Genomic DNA, 21,207 nt, shown 5'->3' on the forward strand with positions numbered 1-21,207 from the left:
CTGATGAAAATGAATACCTCCTAGGGTCACAGTGAGATCCTTCATAATTAAAACCACTAACACCGAGCTGAAGTAAACATGGAGAAAGCATAAATAGAACAATTAAAATGGCAGGAAGGAAGCATCCCTGAGGGAACACCAGGTGCAAGGGGAAAATCTTCTGCTGGTGGAAGACAGCAGCAAAGGGGGATATGTTCGTCTCTCTGAGAGTTGCAGGATTTGGGTGCCATGACTAAGACTCTCTTCCCCAGCTGCCTAATTTAAGCTTGCCAGCCTACTGGTTGGGTTCTGGAGATCTCCCAGAATTATAACTGATCTCCGGATAACAGAGCTCAGTTCTCCTGGAGCAATCGGCAGTTTCAGAGAGTAAACTCAATGGCTGTCCACCATGCTGAGATCCCTCCCATCCACCAACTCTGCCCTCCTCAAGTTCTGCCCCAGATCTCTAGGAATTTCCCAACCCACAGCTGGCAACCCTTGGCCCCTATCTCAGAAGGCAGGAGGCCCTGAAGCAGGGCTTGGAGAGATGGCAGGATCAGTCAAGTAGGTTCCAAAGGGAGTAGGTGGTTCTCCAGGTTCCATTTTGATGTAGTTTGATTGTTCTTTGGGTTCTGCATTGATAGATCCTCCATTAAATTATCTAGCCTTAAGAAGAAGGGGAAAAAGCAGGTTCCTATCATCACATCCTGGCAGTAATGAATTCCATCAAATACGCGTTTTTTTTTTTTTTTTTTAATCTGCCTTGAACCTTCTTGGCTACCAAGGTAACGGAGATCAGATTCAGAAAAGCATCTCACGTTGCGTTTCATTGGTCTAATTAAATGGAAGCCTTTAAAGGTGATGAAATTCTCTGCGTGATTCACGTCTACTTTAAAGCTGGCTTGCTCTGATTTACTTCGTGCTCAGTTCCTTCTACAGCTTTACGCTGGGCAAGAATTTGCAGACGGGCCTCAGATTTTTACTTGCCTTTCGGCTACAGCCATTCGTTACCTCCAAGGGTCTTCAGTTCCTCAGTAAAGCAGAACAACGTAATTGCTGGAAGGAGAATCTGGACAGATCGAAAGGGAAATGCAGTCATTTGGCAGGGAAGAGTAATTAACCCCAAATAGTGCTCCTAAGTTCAGTTGATTAATTAGTTAGGTGAATCAATTAAAAAGCCTTTTGAGTGTTGAAAAAAAATGACCTCCAGATTAATGAAGCAACGTATGTTTAAAACATTAATTAAGTTTAATATGAGCTCTTTAAAAAAAAAACAGTGGGTCACAAGAAACAACTTGACGGAGGTGTTCTCCCTTCTCTCATACATAGAGGGAATGCCTCTTCGGAGATGGTTCCCGTGGCAACACAGGCCTCCATCATATTTAACAATGCCCCATCCTGCCAAATTAGTCATTAAACACGTATATTTAAATTTTATTAAATAATTAAAACTCTCATGAATAGCTGAATGTTCATTGCCAAAAGTCCCTAATCCACAGATACAGCCTGTGATAGAACCAGAAAGCCCTCAATAAAGCCGTTAATGCAGCTTTTTTTTAACCTTTTGACCACAGAAGAGCCCCTGAAATAAATCTTTAAGCTTCAAGGACCCCCGGAAGTGACGTCAGCTGGTCACAACTCAATGACACGCCCCCAAAAGTGACACAAGCATCCACACCCTTCCCCCGCCTTTAATATTACTATGGTGGCTCTGCCTCATGTAGGCCAGAAAGAGGGGCAGGAGCTGAAAGGCAGCCCGGACCCCTCATACCACACCACAATGGCCTCCCCCCCCCTACTTTGATTTTTAAACCCACAGCCTACTCATCAAGCCCTCCAGGTAAAAGTGGCCAGTTCCTTAGCTTGTGGCCAAGTCCATTAAAACAGGAGGGGAAAGGTCACAGATCCTTTCAGGAGCTTCCACGGAATCCCCGTATTAATGTATAGGGGAAATGATCCTTGAGAAATGTGCACTGAGCTGAAGGGCGGGAGAATCAATCGCTACCTTCCTATTTATCTTTTTATTCATTCATTCATTCATTCATTCATTCATTCATTCATTCATTCATTCATTTATTTTTGCATTTATCTACTGCCACTTTCAGGGTTTCCAACTTTGTGTCGTTCACAGCTATATATATACATTACCTTTAAAAATCAGTTAAAACAGTTAAAATCAGCTGAACAGAACATTTCTCTCTCTCTTCCCATGGGGGATTTAAAGCCAGAGTGTGATCAGAAGGACAAGACTTTGGCAATGGCCGAGAAACTCGTAGCGTGGCCCTTTGACTCTTAACTTTATACTCTCTGGGGAATTCAGGGGTGATCTTTGATGCGTCCCTTTCAACAGAGGCTCAGATCACAAAGATGGGCTTGTCTGGCCGAGACTTGGGCCCTGACAAAGCTATCAAAGTTCCACAGGGCCTGAAAAAACACCAGGCATATGGTTGAGGCCAGGGAAGTAAATAAAATCAAGGACTCCCCCCCCCTCCTCCATTTTCTCCAACCACAGATATTGAGTGGAGCCAAACTGTGGCTCTCCAGATGTCCGTGCTGGCTCATGGGAATCGTAGTCCGTGGACATCAGCAGAACCACAGTTTGGCCATCCCTGTAATACAATAAATAGGGAGGCAGTTTGCATAGTTGGATCTGTCTGTCTGTCTGTCTGTCTGTCTGTCTGTCTATCTATCTATCTATCTATCTAATGCGTTTAGGTATATGAATGAAGCAGCGTAACAAGAAGGCTCATCCAACTTGTTAGCAAATAACACAATATGACTGGACTGAACTGCATAATGAATGGAGAGGGGGGGAGGGGAAATGTACACCCATTCATGTTAAAGGTCCATGATTAATCTGAATAGCAGCAGCAGGAGATCTAGGATGCTCCTGGAACAATGGGGCACATGTGCTCCATACACATGCCATCTCCCACAGTTCCTTGCACAATGGCTCCTTTATCGCTGGTGTCGACACCGAGGGGAAAGTCCTTGGGTGGTAAAGCCACACTTTTACAGCTCCGAAGGCTTGCTGGAATGTCGGCTGCTGCTGGGTTCCCTCTCTTTCTCTCTCTCCCCCCACCACCTCCAGCCTCCTCCTCCTAATCCCGGAGAGCTCAGCCCAGCCCAGGAACTGCAATCATATTTGGTACACTACCTAGTAAAGGCAGGCGACTTTCCACAACATCAGTGCTTTCCCAGTTAGTCTCAGCCTGGTAACTTCCTGTGTTTGTGCAGCGTCTATCCCAGAGTTTTCTTTGCCCAGTTAAACAGACATCATATGGCAGAAAACATGGCCATTTTGTGGGCTGCCAAAGGCCACAAGCAGAGCCCACAATGCTCCTGAGCTACGGGACTCACAATAAGAATGAATCATGGGACTGATCCCCCCCCCCATCCAATTTCTCCTCCGCCTTAATGTCTATGGCGATCAACCACAAGCCTGTGAATTCCACGGAAGCATCACATCTCTGGAGGAAAGGCATGATTGTGGCCCATACAACTCCCCCGCCCCCTCTTACACACAGTGGTTGGTTTGATGTGGGCATGTTGCTTCCAGAACCAGACGGAATTGGAGGATCCATTTATCCTTTGCTAGATATCAAATCTTTTCCCTCTTCAAACAGGGGTAGGGGGCTGGGAGAGACGGGGCCCAGCCCAGTGAGGGATGTTACAAGATTGTATCCTGAATTGTCAACTTATGTCTTTAGACATATTGATTTAAGGGGGAGATATGCAGAGAGAGTTTTATCCAATTGTTATCTGCTCCTACCCTTCAGTAATCCTGGTCCTCAACAGGTTCACCTGGCTTCAGCCAGGGGCTTTTCAGTCCTGGCCCTGACCTGGTGGAATGAGCTCCCAGAAGAGCTAGGAGCCCTGCAGGAGCTTTCACGGTTCCACAGGGCCTGTAAAATGGAGCTCATCCACCAGGTCCTTGGCTGAGGCCAGGGTTTGGGAGATCACAGGGGCCCCTCCATAACCAAGAACTATCGGCATCCCTGAGAACTGGGGCCCTGGGGTGCTGATGGAGGGGGGGGCAACATGGAGGTTAAGGTGGGGGGATTATTTTATATTTTTCTCATTGCCAGAGTAACTTGTTATTTGATTTCTATGTGGTGGGGGGGGGGGGGGCTTCTGTTTTTATGTACTGGGGTTTAATTCTATTGTAACCTGCTGCGAGTCATTTTTGAGAGGTTTTTTGAGAGGTAAGAAATCTAATAAATAAATAAATATGTGTCCCTGCCCGATAGTCCTAGTGTTCATCAAATTAAATTAGGACAAGGATACCAAATCTTACTGGGCTTACAGGACCTGCTGGGATTTCAAAGAGAAGGACAGGGTGCCAGGGAGTGAGAAGGTGCAAAAAAGAAAAGTTGCCACAGAGTGCTGGGGCCAATCACAGAAAGTTGGGAGGCTGCAGGGTCCTTCCCCAGTGGATGCTACCTGCAGATGCAAAAGTGATGCAGATGAAAGTGAAGCCACTCCTGCTCCTGCAAGGTGAAGGAAAGCCAGGATGGCACATTGCTTTTGCCAACCAATGTTTTGTGAAGAACCAAACAGGTACCAAGAAACCACCTGTAGGTACCATAATAGGGATCACTGGTCTATGGGAAATGGTCTAAAGATAAGGCAAGAGGCTTGGAGAAGGAATTTAGCATGTTCTGGCTTGAATCAGAGTTTCAAAGAGTTGGGAAGGCTGTACCTTGATTGAAACCAAACCCTTGAGGGTGGAGGTAAATACGAAGGTCTTGAAGGACCTTGCACTTCTTCCTTTCAATGGAGCTCAGCTGACCCTTGCTGTTAAGAACCTAGCAGAACAAAGTCTGAGTCCAGTGGCACCTTTAAGTTGGGTTTACGGCATGAGCTTTTGTATGCGTGCAAACTTCCTCAGGTACAATGAAAGGGCAATTACCAGTCCATACATATAGCTAGATGGAATTATATTAGCATACAGAATAACAAAGATGTTTAACAGATTCGGGGCCCAATCAGGAATAACAGGCTCAGCATATAAAGTTACCATTTGTTTGGGTTTAATTCCAGTGGAAAATATAGTGAAGGAAATAAATTAATGGGTAGATGTGGAATGCTGAGAGTGGAATGTGGAAAACTGAGGCCCTGCCATTACTCTCCATCAATCTTCTCTCAAGTATGGAGGTGACCTCACAGCACCTTCTTATAAGTGGGTGATTGGCTGTGTAGTTATCTCCCTTGTCCCCAAACCAGAGAATTACATACTGATCTTCCATTCCAAGTTACATGACATTCTATTGTTCATTATGTTGCATCACAATCTACTATTCAAATCTATTGCCCCAAATAAGAAATAAAATAAATAAAGTGGACATATGGCTCTTCTGGGGAATTGTTAAGAATGCAGATGTAAGTGCTGAATGAGGTTCACATACGTTGTGAGATATGAAACCAATATCCCTGTTAAGTCCTCGGGATTCCATTGTTTTGAGTATTGATCCGGAGTGACCCTACCTTTATTGTGCGATATCTTAGAGTGCTTTTAACCCTCAATATTTTTCAAATCCGGATTGGGAAAGCAAGCTCCGTGGTAGAGAACCTCTGATAGGCCACACCTGGTCATGTGACAAGCTTGCCTTAAAGGAGAAGCCCCGAATTGTTTTCAACTTCTGTCGGTCCTGGATTTTTTCTCCCTTCTCTGCCTTTTTCGATCCTCTCCCCCCCCCCCAACAAGAAGAGAAAGAAAGAGGCTTGGCTCCCCCCCCCCTTCTGAACTACCCTAACCACATGCAGAACACTTTCCTGTTTCAATGGGGAGGTGGGGGGAAGAGGAAGACCGGAGATCAAAGCGATCTGGATTCAACAGGATTGACAATGGAATAAACAAAGTGCAGACTCTGCCCAAAAAGCCACTCTGTCCTCCTAATTCCTCCTTGAGCTAATTTAAAAGTTTAAATATATCTATTAACCCCGCCTCCCATTTGAAGTAACCCCTCTGGAGAAACCCTGGTTGCAAATCACCTGCATAAACTTTTGTGTGCATGCACCAAAAAGCTTATACCTTGAATAAAACTTTGTTGGTCTGAAAGGTGCCCCTGGACTTGCTTCACACCAACAGGTCTACTCACTTGAATCTATGTGCTTATAAAATGTCTTATTCTAATCACTGGACTGATTTACATTGGGCAATCCACCTTGAATCTCAAGGAGAAACCAGGGCTATGAATAATCAAACAGCCTTTTCTTTCTGTCTCAGCTCAGCGAGGTTCAACCATCTAGTTTGACGTGGCTGCTGCTTCACCCGTCCCACTCAATGGACTCACCAAGTATCACTCATCCCTTCCAGATCTGGCAGCCAGCACCTTCTCTGCCTTTCTTTGAAATCAGGAGTGAGGGGACCAAACAAAATAATCTTTAATATATGCCTCTGCTTCTAGGTGTGAAGGAAGAGCACCTTTGAGTGGGAGTTTTAAAAAGGCTGGTAAATCATTGATAAAACAGTCACGTGGTACAGCCCTCCCTGGGCTGTAATAGTTCCCTACTTCCTTGCATATAGGGTTGCCAATATCCAGGGTGCACCTAGAGATCTCCTGCTATTACAAGTGATCTTCAGATGGCAAAGATCGGTTCCCCTGGAGAAAATAGGTGCTCTGGAGGGTGGACTCTATGGCATTATACCTTACTGAGGTCCTTTGCACCTCCCAAAAAAACTCACTCTCCCTAGGCTCCTAACCAAATCTCCAGATATTTCCCAATTTAGTCTGAATTTCTAACCCTGGGCTCCCTATCCTTTTTGAGCCTGTGAGCACCTTTGATATTCAAACACACAGCACAATCACAAAATGGCTATTGCAGGTGGAGCCAGCCACAAAGTATCAGTGTGCACCATTATTCATAACTCTTATAGTAAACCTTTGGCATTTCAGGCAGCAGCTCTGTTTTAAAGGATGTCTGAACAGAACCCCTCTTGACCAAAACCTTCCCCCACTTCCTGAAAGCACTGGGGGGGGGGGGGCACCAGGAAAAGCATTAGGAATGCCAACCTTCAGGTGTGTGTTGCCCCCAGGCACCATGTTAGAGACCCCTGTACTCCCCACTCCACTATACCCGCCTTGTTAAATGTTTTTTGTTTTTTTTAAGGAGGCTTCCATATCACTCCCAAGTCTGAGAGATCCGGGAGATCTCCGAAGCGAGCAAGTAGGCAAAAATCAACCCATAACATGAAAACTGCCTAGGGCAGGGATGGCCCAGCAGTGGCTCTCCAGATGTCCATGGACTACAATCCCCATGAGCACCTGAGCATCTCATGGGAGATTGTCCATAGACATATGGAGAGCCACCGTTGCGTCACTCCCTGCGGGGACGACATGATTTGGTCTACCCTAAACGGATCCACTCCGCGGAGGAACCGGAAGTGACGCGGCGTGCGGGGATTGGCTGCGACTCAGGCTCAGTTTTAAAAGCCGCTGCGCGGGTCGAACGCGGACTAAGTGGCCAATGCCTGAAAACCTTTTCCGCCGCAACCCACTCTATGACCTGAGCTCGCTGGAGGAACCCTGAAATTAAACAAATCCATGAAAAAACATGATAATTTAAAAAACTCAGAGAAAGCTATTCAAGCTGTTTGGGCGGTGGGACTGGAAGCTAATGTGGCTCGAAGCACGCTTCGCAGCTGGTTCTTGTGGGAGCTTCGAGGGATCGACCTCGAAAGCGTGCGCGGGACTGCAGACTCGAAAGAAAGGGAAGGCGCGGCGCGATCCAGAGCGGTTCCAACAGGATCGGGCAGCGTGGCCAACAACCTCCGTATTGTTGCGAGAGAGTTGTGACCAGGAGGTTTAAGAAAATGAGAGCCACCCCTCCCCCTTGCCCCGTCCTCCCCCAGCACTTTTCCTCCACTGCGCAATAAACTATGTTGGTGTGCACACCGCTTTTTTTTAGGTCCGAGAAGCATGGGCTTTTCTCACACACACATACACACCGGTAGTGGAAACAGTTGAGGCTTGCCACCCTCCAGGTGGCACCTTGAGTTCTCCCGCTCTTACAGTTGCTCTCCAGACATTCCGGATTCCGTGGCCTTGGAGAAAATGGTTGCTCCGGAGGGTGGTCTCGATGGCATTATAGGCTGCGGGGGCACTATAGGCTCCTGAAACGCTGTCCTTCGCGGGCTCCAGATATTTCCCGACCCTGGAGCAATCAGATTGCCTTGGAATTTGGGGGGGGGGGGGGGCGGGCTGGAGGAAAGGAGGACGCGACGCTAGGACATGGCCTCTCTGGAGCCTTGGAGGTCATCGGACCTGGGAGGGGAGTATGGGGAGATCTTAATAAATACACGCTTTGGAAGAGCCGTGGGGCGTTTTTCATTGGGCTTTTTGGGGGGAGGGAGGGAGAGGGAACGGACAAGAAAAGCCACCTCTCGGGTTATGCCTAGCCGAAGAGGAAAAGAGGACCAACTTTCCACCTCTTTCTAGCAATTGTTTTCAGAGGAAGGGAACGAACTGGCTTTTATTTCCAAGAACGCCCCCCCCCCAAAAAAATGTATTGTCGATTTGGGGTCTTTTTGCATCACAAGCAAGGCGATGACGTCTTGAAGGCCGCTTCAGGGGATGTCGGTTATTAAGAGAGCCGCTAGATTCGAGTCCCGGAGATCGACACGATTTTCAGGGCAGAGAAGCTTTCCGGAGTCAGGGTTCCCCCGGCAAAGTGGATCCCCCGAAAATCTCGCTCGGCTCCTAGATTCGAATCTAGCGCTTCATTAGGGCACGATCCTGCCAAACGCAAGCCCTTGGAAGCCCCATTCCTTCCAACAAAGAAAGGGAAACTTCTTTAAACTGTAACAAAGTTTCACGTTTCTGAACCTACGAAGAGCTTAGCTTTGAAGCGGCGTCGCAGACTGACGTTTTATAAGGAGCCGCATTCGCAGTGGGATTTTCTTCCAAGTAAATACATTGAAATCCCACTCCCGTCCCTGACATCAGTGGGACTTTTCGAAGGCTGTGTCCTTGCGTTTGGGGTAAGTACCAGAGACATCAGACAGGGGTACGCTACCAATTACCAAGCACGGATAGACCCTGTGGCTGCACAGAAATTCTGCTTCATCCAGTGACACTTGCGCCTATTTTAGGATGACAGCCTGCGCTCCCATACAGTTGAAGCTCATTGTGCCGATAGCCAGAGGAGATGAAAGAAATCGGCCAGGACTAAGGGGGGGGGGTGGCGCGTGTGGTGAACTACTGTAACCCGCCTTGGGTCCCCCTTGAGGAGAAAGGCGGAGCACAAATGAAGTCGAATAAATAAATTGATAAATTCAATGAAAAGTCCCGCCGCTTTCAGCGGGTAATGGCCGCCAGTTATATGCTTCCCAGGAAGTCCCAAGCAGTTTTGCATAGGATCGCGCCGTTACGGCGCAATCCTAAACAGGGTCTCTCTTTTCTGGGGTCACTGATTTAGCAGGGTGGAACTCTGTTTAGGATTGCGCGGGATTTTCGGTAGTTTGAGGGCTTGGGGGGAGGGGGGGGAGCATGGGCCGGCAGAGAAAACTCCCAGAGTTGCGGGTTTGACATCTGTCCACACCAGTATTGCGAAACTCGCCCACAGAACCCAGCGGGGTTTCCCCGGTGCTGCGTGGGCTGCGGAACAAGGAGGTCTCCAGGTTGCCCCGAGGGCAGCCACTCCGTCATAGTCTTCCCACCCCCGCGGGACTCCCCTCCCCTTGACAGAGACGAAAAGCGACGGGCGGGCATCACAAAAGTCCACCAATATCTGCTCCGCTGGGGCCTTTAGAGGCAGGTGGTTGAGTCGGAGCCAACGGGGTGTGGACTAGGATCCGGGAGACCCAGGTTCGAATCATCCCTCTGCCATGGGTCACCTCGGGCCACATTCTCTCAGCCTAACCTACCTCATAGGGTTGTTGTGAGTGTATAGTGGAGGAAGAGGTAAGCGTTTTGGGGTCCCCATTGAGGGAAAGGCGGGTAAGGAATGAAATTAATGAAATACAAAAACAATTTGCTAGAGGTAAGTATTTATGGGGCCGGCGAGCTGAATTACGTGTGTCGACTGTCCCTTGGAGCAGGGGTAGTCAACCTGTGGTCCTCCAGATGTTCATGGACTACAATTCCCATGAGCCCCTGCCAGCTGGGAATTGTAGTCCATGAGCATCTGGAGGACCACAGGTTGACTACCCCTGCCTTGGAGGATTCGCCAGAGTAAGAGCCCGACCATCTTTTGAAAAATTCCTTGTAGGTGCCTGGGAATAAAGAACAGCAGAGAAACCAATTATCAAAAACATTATTTAAAGTTTAATTCTGCCCACTCTCGGCAGACTCAGGGCGGATCTTCAGACGCAGCGTCCTTACTCGAAAACAAACCCCATCGATTTTCTTGGCGCTTACACTTAAGAAACTGTACTGATAATGTCTCCTTTATTTTATAAAAGAAACGTTTGGGAGAAGAGATCAATCCACAGAAATCCGTAGGACTGTTTATTTTTCTGTTTGGAAGATATTTTAATCCACCAGTGTAAGGCTCTCTAAAGAAAAAGTAATAAAATTAATTTTAATAATTGTATTTATTAATATTTGTAATAATAGTAAAAATTACTTGATGCTCTTTTTCTGTCTCTCCTAACTGCTTTATCTCTCCTAACTGCTTTCTGTATCCCTGCGTGCTTTATTTGCCCTAAGGGAGAAAGAAAGTAACAAGGAAAAAATATAAAACTTTCGGCTATCGAGGAGGAGGAGACAGGAGCTATCTGTAAACAAATGGCCGGTCTTTCCTTGGTTTATTTAATTATGTCTGCATACTTTGTTATGTAATAGTCCGCCGTTCCTACTGGGACTCAAGGCGGATTACACTTAATAAATCACTACAATATGTGGAGTTTGCGCAGTAGGATCTGGCTTGTAGGAATCTTGGTTGTGACCAGAGATGAAGCAAAGCAGAAGTGACTCATTAAACAAAGGCAGAAATGATATGGTAGGAAAGAACCGACTATATAACAGGCAGCTAGAAAGCTTTCCCAGGCAGCGCTGTGGTTCTCAGCTTCTTTTCAAAGTGAGACTTGCCAAAAACCGGCGCTCTTAGGAGCAACAGACCGGCCGGCGGAGTTCCAGGCTCACAGACATACATTAACTCTGCACTTAAATTATTGGGGAGTTGGGAGGCGTATTTTTAAAAGGAGAAGGCGACTGGGCGACGGCCAGCCAAAGTTAAGCCCTCTTTAAGGCTGCGCGTTTCCTCGGGAGTAAATCCCACCGAAGCCCCTGGCCTAATTCTATTGGCCTGAGTCCCAGCGGGGCTTCCTTGCCCTCGGGGCTCGGGCTGCGTCTCCAGGGTCTCGGAGACGGTGGTTGCAGCCGATCCCCGTCGTGTTGGCCGCCTCGGAAGCGCCGTCCTGCTAGAACAAAGGAGCCCTGTTTTTTCTGCTGACTTTTGCACGCCCTTTCAGAGTCGCAGCGGCGCTGGGGGACGCATCGGCTGCCCAGAGTTCTCGTCCCGTCTGGAAGCGAGGAACCCGCGTCTCCCGGGCGGTTTCGCGGCAGCGAGCTGTATGGAGACGAAGAAGCGAGCTCTGAGGCGCGGAAGCTTAGGCAGAAAGCAACGTTGCTCGTCTCCGGTCGCTACAGGACTCCACCACTCGACGTGGCCTCCGGTTCTGGTTCCGACGGAGGCTGAACTGGACTTGCTTCCGGGGTCACTTTTCTTTCCTGGGCACCTGGGCCGGGAAATCACACACACACACACACACACACACAAATACACACCTCCTTACGCTCGCCGCCGGTGGCTCTTGCCCGATTCCCAGAAACTAGATGGGAAACCCTCTGTGCCCACTCAAACAACTCTGCCTCCTCCTGGCCCCAAACTCGCTGCTGGCGTCCAGGCGGCTTCCGGGGTCAATCCATGGCGACAGAGGCATTCGGTTTGGAATGCCAACGCCCCAGTACCCCAGCCAACTTTACTCAAAAGTAAATCCCGCTTTAGTCAATGGGGTTTCTCTGAGGAAGCGGGTTCTTCTGACTCCGGCTGAATGCTGTTAATCTCGACGGCGCCCCCAGGCTCCTGTTTAAGCGCCGGCCCGGTGGAGGGTGAATCAGGACTGCGGTTTAAACTGATCGGTCCCTGGGCAGACTCTAAACGGGGCAGCCAACATTTGCCCGTGTTTCCTTGCAGGCATGAAATCCCCGGAGTGATGCGCGCTTACTCCCGAGTAAGCGTGCCTACGATTGCAGCCTTTCATTCGGATCGTCACTGGTTCAAATGATGCCTTGGCCGCCCATCAGTAGATTCAGCTCAGTTCCTTTGTGCGGCTCAAAAGGCCTCCCTTGCAGGGCTGTAGAGGGTACAAGTGAAGCGCTGCCGTGAACAGTCAGCCATCAGTGCGGGGCAGCAGCTCTGATCCCCACGGACTCTTCTTCCGAGTCAGACACGTGCTCCCTCAAGGGCAGTATTGTCTACTCTGACAGGCAGCGGCTCCCCGGTAGAGATGTTTTCTGCATTATCTACTGCCTGCTCCTTTTAATCTGGCTGGGGGACCCTAGACCATCCCTCTCTTTCAATTTAACCTGCCTCACAGGATTGTTGTTGAAGAGAAGGAAGGAGGAGAGAAGGATGCCTTGTGGGATTGGGGTGAGGGGGAGACAGCTCTAAATTGTTAGAGGTATGAAATTATGACTTTGTATGACTTTAATTGCTTTTTTTTTTTTTTTTTGCTGTTTTGTAATGTTTTCCTTGTGTTGTATTCCCCGTTGAGTTCCCAAGGAGAAAGGCTGCCCATAGCTTTTCAACCAACCAACAAGTAGCTCTGGTTAGCAGAAGTTCTAAATGCAGTCCCTTGGAACAAAAAAAAAAAATTTTATTTTTTTTGTTCATTTTGTTCACCCTCCCCTTTTATCCTTACAGCAGTCCTGTTAGATAAGCTGAGCGACTGTAACTTATCCGAGGTGAACAATAGAATCAGAGTCCAGGAGCACCTTTAAGACCAACAAAGATTTATTCAGGGCGTGAGCTTTCGAGGGCAAGCACTCTTCCTAAGACTAAGAGTGCTTGCACTCGAAAGCTCACGCCTTAAAGGTTCTCCTGGACTCTGATTCTATTGTGCTACCCATTTGAATTTATCCGAGGTGAGTGAGTTACCCTCCCGAATGGGAATTTGAACCCACCTCTCTCTAACCTCGATCCCCTAAGCCAGGGGTAGTCAAACTGCGGCCCTCCAGATGTCCATGGACTACAATTCCCACGAGCCCCTGCCAGCATTCGCTGGCAGGGGCTTCTGGGAATTGTGGTCCATGGACATCTGGAGGGCCGCAGTTTGACTACCCCTGCCCTAAGCATTTCGGCAGGCTGGCTTTCCTACCAGTCGAGATGGTTCTACATCGGGAGGAATACAGACGTTCCCGGCCCAGGGATTGGCCCGAACCTCTTCCCGAGGGCAGCGAGCTGAAAACGTGTCGTGGATGCGGAGAGAGAAGGAAACAGGCGAGCGATCCAGTCCCGCGGGCCGCAGAAGATGATCTTCCTGTCTAGACGGAGCAAAACAAACAGAGAGCTGATGCGCTCACCGAATAGATCAATAAATCCCAGACGCTTAAATAATAGTAATAATAATTGCAGACGGGGCAAGGGGAGGGGAGGGGAGGGCGAGGTGTCCTCGCAGGGTCTTGCCTCGCCTGTATTTTGGTGAGAGCTCGAGAGCGGCCGGTTGCAAAGACCAGTATAGGATCCGAATCCACCGAGGAGTTGTCCTTTTGCGTTTAGTTGCAAAGCCTCGTGCCGGGTGAATTGCTCACTTCGCCTCCGCGGTTTGGCCGGCTCCTGCGAAGGACAGCGACGGGGAAAGAGTAGCCCCGGCGAGTTCTCTGACTCACCCGGAGCTCCGGCTGGCATGAAGGTCCCCGTGACGCCGGACTCTGCTGGTCTGTGGCCAGTTCCAAGGAGTCAGCTCAGGGGCAGAGAGGCGGCCCTGTGCGTTGACATCAAAGTCAAAGTGTCTCCGCCGGTGCGTTGGCTTATCCTGTCCCTGAGTTACGCACAGGAAGCATGCAACAATATGAAGAAGGTACAACGGTTGTGCAGACTGGCCGATCCCCCTAAATACGGATCTCTGACTTTTCTAGCCACTCAGCCGCAGCTGGGGACAGAACAAAGAGTTCTGTTACATCTCCCTGGGAAGCACGACATTCACATTCCTGTGACTGATGGGAAATAGTTTGGCGGGGTGCACCGCCATCGCAATCGGGAGCGGGTTGTTTTGCCCTGTGTAAGGGACAGGTCTGCACAAGGGCCAATGCTTGTTTGTATTCTGTGAGCCGTCTTCCATATCTCACGTGGCAAGTCAAACCCTGTGGACAGTTCTAAAACCCTGGCTATGTGTCATGCCGATACTTATGTTTCAGTTCTTTCCCGTGCTTCCAGACTTCTAAAATCCTAATCCTAATGCATTGAATTTTGGGTGCTTCCTCCTGAGTAAAACAAGGTCAGGGTTCAAGCTTCGCATTTCACTGGTCTACTTCCTAAGTGAAGGGTCCAGGACCTAGGGCCCGATCCTAGGAAGATTTTTCTCGACAGCGACCCCCCTGGATTTCCTTCGAGGTAGGGCGCAAGGGATGGGTGCCGACGGTTCTGTCCCACTTTACCCGAACGCTCGAGGCGGCTTCCAAGAATTTGTTAAGCGGCGCAACAATCCAAGCGCTTGAAACACCAAAAACGATTAAAGAATCTATAAGTGGATGCAACAAGCTTGTTAGGGCTTGAGCAGGCAGATCCACAGGCCGATAATTGGAGGAGGGGGAGGGCTCTGGATTGATGCCAGAATTGACATTGAGAAAACTGATTGACAGCAGAGAGAGAGCGGGAGAGAGAGAGAGAGAGAGAGAGAGAGTTTAACAAGCATCTTAAATGGACCTGGGAGGAGAGAGAGAACGTCCTCAGACATTTCTATATCCCATTCATTTGTTACGGGGAGAGGGGGACACATCTGTGAAATTTTAGGCAGCCCACTGTTTCTCGCGTGTCTGTTGTCCGGTTTCGGAACGCTTCGTCCGATGGCACAGTCTGCATTTATGCGCTGGTTTTCATTAGCTGATACTGTCCTTCTTGCACGGCTTTCAATTCAATCTTGTGATCCGCCCTGACCCCAGCGGGAAAGGCGGACTTCCAATGAAATAGCGGGCCCCAGTCACTGAAGTAGGATTTATTTCTGAGTGGCAACCCGAGTAGCCCTCTTCGGGCCGACCGTAGAGCTGGGGAACGAAGCAGGACTGGGATAGGAGGCTGCTCAGGCCGGAGACCGGGGCTGCAACACCGAGGGAGGCAATGGCAAATGACCTCGTGCTGCCTGGAGAGCCGAGGAAGTGGTCACCCGCCGTCGGCTATGATTGAACGCCACGCTCGCCTTCTTACATCTGAGTAAACAGGCAAGGGTCATTGATTCCCGCAGAACTTATTTCCTGGATTATGGGAAATCACCTAGACTCGCAGGGGTGGCCAAACTGCGGCTCTCCAGATGTCCGTGGACTACAAGTACTATGAGCTCCTGTCAGCACTGGCTCATGGTAATTGTAGTCCATGGACACTTGGAGAGTCGCAGTTTGGCCTCCCCTGGCCTACAGCAAAGTCATGGGGCACGAGATCGCCAGTGCACGGGCCGATCCTGTGCATATTTGCTCGAAAGTAAACCGGATCTACTCCAGCGACTGGAGCTGAGAGTTGTCTTGAAGACAGAAAGGTGTGTTGAAAGCTCCCTGAAGCTTTCGCTTATTTCAGTGATTTCAACGGGATTTAAGCCGTCTGGGCGTTTTTTTTTTTTTTGTTTTGTTTTTAATTGTGCTCAATAATAATAACATAAAGTTTATAACAGATGCCAATGCCAGAGCTTTAAAACCACATGAGCTAGTAAAATTCTTGCTGATATACAGTAAAACAACCCCCAGTTCTCTCCCCCCCCCCCAAGTACTGATCTTTTTAGATGCTTGGGGAGGGACCATTAAATGGGCTGCTGGTTTTCACTAAGGGAAGTTAAAAGCATTTTAAACATCGGCTGGTTTCCGAGAATCCTTTCGCTCTCCGAGCACGTAAAACAGAAGTTCGGTTTTGTGGGGCTGGGAGAAGAGGAGGAGGGGGAGGAGGAGGAAAGACACATTTTTGGAGACTTAAAAAAAAAAGAAAAACTTGCATGGAGCCTGTCCGCATTATGGGGGGGGGGAGGCAGGGGAAGCAGAAATAAATAATAACCATAATAATCATAATAATGATCGATTGTCTTTTTGGAGTCTTTGGAGCACTGCCTAAATGTCTCAGGGAACATCTGGACATTCTGGGCGTTGAGCAGCAAAAAACAGCCGCTCAGCCCCAGAAGACCGCGTGGCTTGGAACAGCATGAATCCGGCAAATGTAACATCTGCAGCTCTCCGAAACTTGAAGAAGAGCTGCGTTTTCTGCCCCATTTTTCACGACCCGAAGGCATTTCAGATCACGATCACCTTCTCTTCCTCTCTCCACAACACCTGTGTCGTGAGCTAGGTGGGGCTGAGGGAGCTCAGAGAGAACTGCTCTGAGAAAACAGCTCTAACAGGACTGTGACTGTCCCGAGGCCACCCAGCTGGCTGCATGTGGGTGGAAGAGGAGTGGGGAATCAAACCAGGTTTGCCAGGCTGGAGTCTGCAGCTTTTGACCAGGGGGACCAGGCTGGCTAGCTCTCCAGTCGCAGCACACCCTCTTGCCAGTCTGAGACAATTCATCCGCAACGCCGTCGTCGCCGTGAGAACAGCAGCAGCAATACTAATATATTGACGGATTATTTTTTTTCTAAGCAGATAAAACTCCCCCCCCCCGCCCACCCCACACAAAGCAGAGGCGCCTGGGCCGGAGTAGCCGACCCCTGAGAAGTGAATCCCTCTCCCCCCGCCCCGTTCTCCGAGTATTCAACGCCCTCAAAAGCGAAGGAGAATTGCGGAGGGGGCAAGGGGAAGGAAAGTGGCCGGAGCGCAGAGGAAGGCGCTGGGAGGAGGACGCTCTCCACGGCCAGAGAAAAGCACTCCAGCCCCAGGCGGGACTTCTGCAGCGCCCGCCGCTTTCAGGCTCTCGGTGCTTAACGCGCAGTCCGTTTTTTTCCAGGCACGTCTAAACGCCTTAACTTTGCCTGACTCTTCCTTTGGGCTTCTCACCGCACCCACCCACCCACCCAGAATTCATTTCTGTAGACCAGGGGTAGTCAAACTGCGGCCCTCCAGAGGTCCATGGACTACAATTCCCATGAGCCCCTGCCAGAGTTCGCTGTAGACAGTAAAACTGCAGGTCCCCATTGGGGGTCCCTGCAAGGCGAGTGAAGCAGAAGTCTCATTTCTTTCTTTCTTTCTTTCTTTCTTTCTTTCTTTCTTTCTTTCTTTCTTTCTTTCTTTCTTTCTTTCTTTCTTTCTTTCTTGTGAGTTTCTGGTCTGGGTTTAGTTTTTTTCTCTTGGAAAGGTGCTCTCTACATAACCCCCCCCCCAAAAAAAAATGCTGGTCCATTATGCACACCAGCCACGGTTTACTATTTTGGGTTTTTTTGTTTTATCTTGCCCTCCCTGCACTGCACTGTAGATGCGCCCCCCCCCCCGGACTTGACCTTCCGGGGACTTGACCCCGCTGAGAAACAAAGACTTACTTCCGAGTAGACCAGCTCTGGCTCGCTCTTCCAGCTGACTTCGGGAGTGTTTCATCGTCCTGACTGCAGCTTCTGGGGCTCTTGATTCATCCCTGAAGGGATCTCATTCAGCATCCACGTGCGGCTTCTTGCCCCGAGTTCTCGGGATCGGATCTGGGACACTCGAATAAAGAAACACAATTCATAATCTTTTTAAAAACCTCAACTCGAAATAATGGTATGGTACTCCAGTTTCTGAATAATAATAATAATAATAATAATAATAATAATAATAATAATAATAATAATAATAATAATAATAATAATAATAATAATAATAATAATAATAATAATAATATGCCCTTTCAAATCACTCAGGAAAATCACAATTGCTGGTCAGACATTTCTTCTGTAGAGGTCTATATCAGCAATTTTTAGAGTAACATATGGGGGGGGAATGAAGTTTTTATCAGGCTTTCTCAGCTAAAGTTTCCTGAACCTCTGGAGTTTCAGAGCCCTGGAAGGATTTCCTGAATGGCTGGCAGTGAAGAAGAAGAAGAAGAAGAAGAGGAAGAGTTGGTTCTTATATGCCACTTTCCTCTACCCGAAGGAGGCTCAAAGCGGCTTACAGTTGCCTTCCCTTTCCCCACAACAGACACCCTGTGAGGGAGGAAAGGCTGAGAGAGCCTTGATGTGACTGCTCGATAGGTTAATTAATTTTTATATATATTTTAAGTTTGTAAAACACGTATAATATGTCCATATATGGTCAAGTTGACCCCTCCAAAAGGGAGGGGTCCCGGGACTTCCAAGAGAGACCTCAGGACTTCAGACTCCAACCGAAGCCCTTTGCACCGCCAGTCAACTTAGACACACATTTTGTAAGCGAATATAAAGCGCATTCCAGGAAGCTGAAGCCCTCGAGTTTCGGTAGCTCTTTGCAGCATTCTCTGGACGTGCCTCGGCGAGGGACGCCCCCTGAAGCTACGCCTCCCCTCCAAAAGCTGGCCGCGGGCGTTTGATTGCTCTAAGAATGCGCCTACCGCCCTTCTCATCCAACCCGCCAGGCGCTTGCCAAGGGAGAGAGAACACAAAGTCAAGAGACCAAAACAGCCTGAAAGGCTGCAGGAAGTTTGACACACAGGCCGCTATTCTTCAAGCTCCAGCGGCAGCGCCTCTGCTTGGCCGGCAGATATATAATATAATGTACAGGGACAGTCCGTGTGCTTCAAGGGCAGAATGCAATACAGCAGAAAGTTTCCTTTTCTTGTCAGAACTCTCTCTCTCCCTCCCTCCCTCTTTCTCAGTGCTTCGGCACCATCGTTGTAGAAGGGCTAGCCTACTTTGAAACAGATGCGCCAGATAATAATGTAGCGCCTGATACTCTGACATGCACATGGCTGGTTCAGTTTCAGCCAAGATGCTTTTTAATCCATTCGATTTCCAAGAAGGGGGGGGGGGGGAATCAAGAGTATTTTTAACTCTTGCATGGAAATCTTTGGGACTTCAAACTGCTCTGCTGTGACTTGTTTACATGCATGCGTCTCTCTCTCCCTGTCTGTCTCTCTGTCTCTCTCTCAAAAAGAAAACCCCTCTAATAAGGTTTTGATCGCACCGTTTAAAAAACAGCTGGGAGGAATGCAGAAAAGACAGCAAGAGAATTCGAGAATTCGCAATGCCCCAGTTTTATCTAACAGATGGGGGAGGGGGAATGCCTGCGTCATAAACTCATATGCAGCCAGGCCCCTCTCCTTTGCAGAAGGACCAGGCACGAAGAGGAAGAGGAAGAGGAAGAGGAAGAGGAAGAGGAAGAGGAAGAGGAAGAAGACAGAGACACCCAACCCCCACCCGTATAACACTTTCCTGGGAGTGACCACCACAGGATAGAATGGGACTTACTTATGAGTAAACCTGTGCAGGCTTGTTCTGTTAAGAACCCTGTTAAGTATTCCAAAGGGGGCTGGGAAGGTCAGTGGGAAGAACAAAATCCATCCAGGACTGAATTCTTTCTCCCTACCTGGAAGGACATTTGTGTTTCTTGGGCTGCTTCAGTTACTAGATGTGCCGCCTGTGGAATCTTCCTTCCTTAGCTGACTCACCCGGGTTTCCCCTCCTCCCATCTTTGGGTCAACATTCAAGAAGTGTTCCCTGCCCCCCAAAGTCCTTCTTCAGCTGCCAAAATTCTGCAAGCACTTCTCCCTCCCCATCTGCTCTTAGAAAATCTTATCTTCTGCACAGATGGACAACATTCAGTGGGGCAGCCGAATGCCTCTTGGACACACAAAGATGCTTTATTCTAATTCAGACCCGGGGTCCCTCGAACCACGGACTTTCTGCATGCCAAGCAAATGCTTTCCCGCTGGGACACGGCCCCTCCCTGCAGCCTCTCATCTAGACAACCTTGTGTTGCCTGGATCAATCATCTGGGACAGTCCCGCAGCGGGGTTAACCTGGACCTTAGCAGGAGAATCATTTATAACCACAGATGGAAAAGGGGATGGTCTGACCACAGAATTGAAAAATGCTGGCATGTAATCCAGCCTCACTAACCTTGAGGGAGGTTCTGACCTGTGCATGAGCCTTTCCCCATCACGTTTTTAGGAATGTCTGTTCTGCAGCTCCAGATGGCTAGGAGGCAACAGCCTTTCCCTGCTGCAGCAGTCAGGGATTGGAGCTGGCATAGAGGCCCGACTTCTGTCAAGGCTTGGCCGTGTGACCTTGGTCAAGTTACTTTACCCTTGGCCTAAATTCCAAGTCATGGAAATATCTCACGGGAGAGTTCAACGGGGAAATAAAAATCCCTCTGCCAGCCTTCGCCTGGCATCACAGCGACACCGCTGCTAATCCTTCAGGCCTGAAGTTGATAAACAGAACTTACTGGGTGAACCAAATGCTCCCTTCTCAGCCTACCCTGTCTTGCAGGGTTGTCGTGAGGATCAATCGGAGGAGGAGAGAACCACGTTGCACCACCCTTGGTTCCTGGAACAAAAATACACCAAATGTATAATAAATGGAAACTGCTAAATGGATTTTCTAGGGAGGTAAGCCATGAAGAAATGATGCACAGCGTTTCTAATTGGTTCCTTCCTTCCTTCCTTCCTTCCTTCCTTCCTTCCTTCCTTCCTTCCTTCCTTCCTTCCTTCCTTCCTTCCTTCCTTCGAATCATGGAATTGGAAGGGATCTCCAGGGTCATCTTTCTTTCTTTCTTTCTTTCTTTCTTTCTTTCTTTCTTTCTTTCTTTCTTTCTTTCTTTCTTTCTTTCTTTCTTGTCTGTCTTCCTCTCTCTCTCTCTCTTTCTCATTCCTCTCTTAGCATCCCAACTGCCACGAGTGAGTGACATTATCAGCTATTCCAAACTGTGACTTGCAAATAGCATTTGATGAGACTAGTCTGTAAAGTGTCTATAGCAGGATTTCTCAGTCAGGGTTTCGTGAAACCCTGGGTTTCTTAATAGACCTGGAAGGGTTTCCTGAATGTGTGTGTGTGTGTGTTTATGTATATACACACACACACACCACTCATTCAAGAAGCCCTATATATATATATGGTCATGTTGACTCAACCCTCCTTCCCAAAATGGCCAATGATGGGCATGAGAAAGGAGGGGGCTGGAGGGGGCATGTACACAGCAATGCTTC

The 21,207-nt window shown here is 48.7% G+C and overlaps 1 long non-coding RNA gene across 4 annotated transcripts; it reads right to left on the reverse strand.

The window, feature by feature from the left end:
• Positions 1 to 10,356: 10,356 nt before the first annotated feature.
• On the reverse strand, positions 10,357 to 20,549 carry LOC143831373 (uncharacterized). 4 transcript variants are annotated; one of them, XR_013228858.1, is made up of 5 exons: positions 20,448 to 20,549; positions 17,591 to 17,751; positions 13,815 to 13,966; positions 13,304 to 13,469; positions 10,357 to 10,477 (listed from the first exon to the last, which is right to left on the reverse strand). It is a non-coding gene; the product is annotated as an uncharacterized LOC143831373 (long non-coding RNA). The 4 variants fall into 4 exon arrangements; XR_013228856.1 differs by lacking the exon at positions 10,357 to 10,477 and adding an exon at positions 10,539 to 11,662; XR_013228857.1 differs by lacking the exon at positions 10,357 to 10,477 and adding an exon at positions 10,539 to 12,280.
• Positions 20,550 to 21,207: the final 658 nt, after the last annotated feature.

Source organism: Paroedura picta, chromosome 3 (assembly GCF_049243985.1).
Source record: "Paroedura picta isolate Pp20150507F chromosome 3, Ppicta_v3.0, whole genome shotgun sequence".
In the NCBI taxonomy this organism is placed as follows: Eukaryota; Metazoa; Chordata; class Lepidosauria; order Squamata; family Gekkonidae; genus Paroedura; species Paroedura picta.